Below are 2913 nucleotides of genomic sequence, written 5' to 3'. Positions count from 1 at the left end.
GCAGGGGGCACGGAAGACAAATGTGGGTAGAAACCGGGAAGGAATCCAGAGGTCTGCCGTCAGCCAGGCATTCTTCCCAGCATGGTCTCATTTCATCCTCACCAAACCCAGGAGGCGGGAGTTCCTCTGTGGTGGGCAGAATCACAGCCCCCCCCAGAGATGCCCGTGCCCTAATACCTGGAACCTGGGACTAGGTTATGTGACTGGTTGAATAGGCTCACTGCCCTCTGCCTCTGTCATGAAGATTGCAGACTTCAAAGTGGGGGAAATCCTGCTGGATTCTCTGGGTGGGCCCAGTCTATTCACAGGAGTCCTAAAGGTTGAGAGCTTTCCCTGCAGAGAGGCAGAGGGAACAGGGCAGGAGAAGTCTGATGTAGGGTCAGGAGGACTCAGGGATTGCAGTGTTCAGTCAGGGTCAGGTCACGGTGGACTCACAGGCTGGGAGGTGTGGGAAGAAAGTTGTTCCGGGCAGGCGGGGAGAGGCAGGACCGAGGCCTGCAGGTGGGACAAACCCGGCAGCAGAGAGAGGGAGGTCTCACTTGGGATGGATCGCTGTGGATGCTGAGGGGCAGAAGGCTGCCCATCACCGTAATCCAGGGCTCGGACAGGACAGGCTGAGAAGCAGCCTAGGACCTCCGCATTCTAAAGGCAGAGCCATCAAGAATGTCAGAAGAATAGGAAGTGGGATGTGAGGATGGAGAGGAGTCCCGGAGAACTTGGAATTGCCAGTTTACTACCACGGGGGATGCTCAGCGGCACAGTCTGGGATGAACCGCCTTTGAGATGCCTGGGACGGGGCTTTGCAAACAACGTGCAAAGACTAGAGATATACTGGAGGCTTCTGTTCTTTTCTGGAAGCTTCTCTTCTTCCAGACTGCTGTGAAAGCTGCCCTTTCACCGAGACCGCTCGGAGGGAGGCTGAGGAAGTCACCGGTGACTCAGCAAAATCCGCCTTCCTTCCCTTTGTCTCCGCGAGCCCCCCTCCCAACTGTGACTCAGCAGAATCGCAGTTGCTCGAGGGGAATGTGGAAATCTGGACTCAGCACTTGGCTGGCACCGCCCATCGCTCGCCTGGAAAACAGAAGTGGTTTTGGACGGAGGGCGGGCGCGGCCGTCTCCCAAGGCTCTGATGGTGAAAAACAGAGGTGAGGCCCCAGCTGAGGCTGGGGGACACGGGGGGGCTGGCCTGGGCTGGATGGTGTTCAGGGAGAAGCAGGAGACCCGCCTGGATATCCTCAGGCAGGGAGCATCCCAAGTTAACAAGGTGACCCAGGGTGTCCTGACCACCCCTTACCCCACAAAGACCCAAGAGGCCATGCCCTTGACCCAGTGGAGGGATTGGGCGGGCGGGGGGGGGGCGGTGCGGGGAGGGGGAGCCCAGTGGGGAGGTGCAGCCTTTCTCAGCAAGGCAGACAAGCCCAAGCCATAAAAACATCCTCAGACAGGACGGCAAAACAGACGCTTTCTGGGTTACAAGCGCCCCTATACGCAAGGCTGAAACCCCACGAAACACTGGGAGAAAAGGCCACACGTGTCACAGACAAGAGACTGAACATTCCTAATATTAAAAAAGAAAGACAGGACAGGCCCCAAATGGAGTCACTTGGGCTAAGCCCCGTGTCAGCAAACCAAGGCTAATGTCTGACCTAATTTCAGTTTCTGCCTCTTCTAGGAATGTTACCTTTTTACCCAGTGGAGTCCCCTGGTCGGACCAGTGAGGTGATCAGCCTGGTAGACCCTTGCCACCCTTCCGCTAAAGGAAGGTGACCTTGCCTGAAACAATCCATGCTTTGTTTCCCTGCCCCCCCCCCAATTCTGCCTATAAGAACCCTTCAGAGCTCCTTTCTGTTTGCCAGGTGGGATACTGCCCGATTCCCAAATCACCAATAAAGCCAATTTGATCTTGAAATGTACTCAGTTGAATCTTGTTTTTTAACAGTGATAAAAGAGCTCCGAAGGGGCGCCTGGGTGGCTCAGTGGGTTAAGCGTCTGCCTTCGGCTCAGGTCGTGATCCCAGGGTCCTGGGATTGAGCCCCGCATCGGGCTCCCAGCTCAGTGGGAAGCCTGCTTCTCCCTCTCCCTCTGCTTGCCGCTCTGCCTACTTGTGCTCGCTCTCTCTGTGTCAAATAAATAAATAAAATCTCCCAAAAGCAGTAGGACAAATAGTCACCAGGAAATGTTAACATTTAATTCGGGGAGCTTATCATTAGCCTCCTGCAAGGGCTGGGGAGCGAATAGCAGCTTCCAACCTGCCAGTGGAACACCTTTTGGCTCCTTACCTCCTTCACTCCTCCGGCCCTGGGTTTTGCAGATAAGGTGACTGTGACCACATCACCCCTCTCTGGTCAACACCCTTCACTAGCTCCCACTGCCCTTGGGATAACATGCAAGCTCCTTTGCCTGGCACATCTGGCCCTCCGCCCTGGGCCCTGGCCACCTGTCCAGCAGGAGGGCCTCACCCCACCTGCTCCCTCACACCTTGCATGCCACTCTTAGAAATACCCCCTCCCAACTATCCAGGCACACACCCCTCTGGCTCTTTGCTCAGGGTGGTCCCTCCCGTCTAGAATACACATCCGCCTCTCGGGCTCCTTTGTCAAGCTCTTCATTTTTCAAGACTCAGCCCGGAAACAGATAATAGATCTCAATGAAAGAGTGAAGCCTATAGGGGCGCCTGGGTGGCTCAGTCGTTAAGCATCTGCCTTCGGCTCAGGTCATGGTCCCAGGGTCCTGGGAACAAGCCCCGCATCAAGCCCCGCATCAGGCTCCGCAGGAAGCCTGCTTCTCCCTCTCCCCCTGCTTGTGTTCCTTCTCTCGTTGTGTCTCTCTGTCAAATAAATAAATAAAAATCTTAGAAAAAAAAAGAGTGAAGCTTATAAAAATAAAGAATAAATCGGGGCACCTGAGTGGCTC

General features: G+C 55.2%; 1 long non-coding RNA gene across 1 annotated transcript; it reads left to right on the top strand.

The window, feature by feature from the left end:
- The first annotated feature begins 288 nt into the window (after positions 1 to 288).
- LOC118540858 (uncharacterized) lies at positions 289 to 1913 on the top strand. Its single transcript, XR_004919848.2, has 2 exons — positions 289 to 1145; positions 1673 to 1913. It is a non-coding gene; the product is annotated as an uncharacterized LOC118540858 (long non-coding RNA).
- The last annotated feature ends 1000 nt before the right edge of the window (positions 1914 to 2913 follow it).

Source organism: Halichoerus grypus, chromosome 6 (genome assembly GCF_964656455.1).
Source record: "Halichoerus grypus chromosome 6, mHalGry1.hap1.1, whole genome shotgun sequence".
NCBI classification, from domain to species: domain Eukaryota; kingdom Metazoa; phylum Chordata; class Mammalia; order Carnivora; family Phocidae; genus Halichoerus; species Halichoerus grypus.
This window is presented reverse-complemented; position numbering and strand designations above follow the sequence as displayed.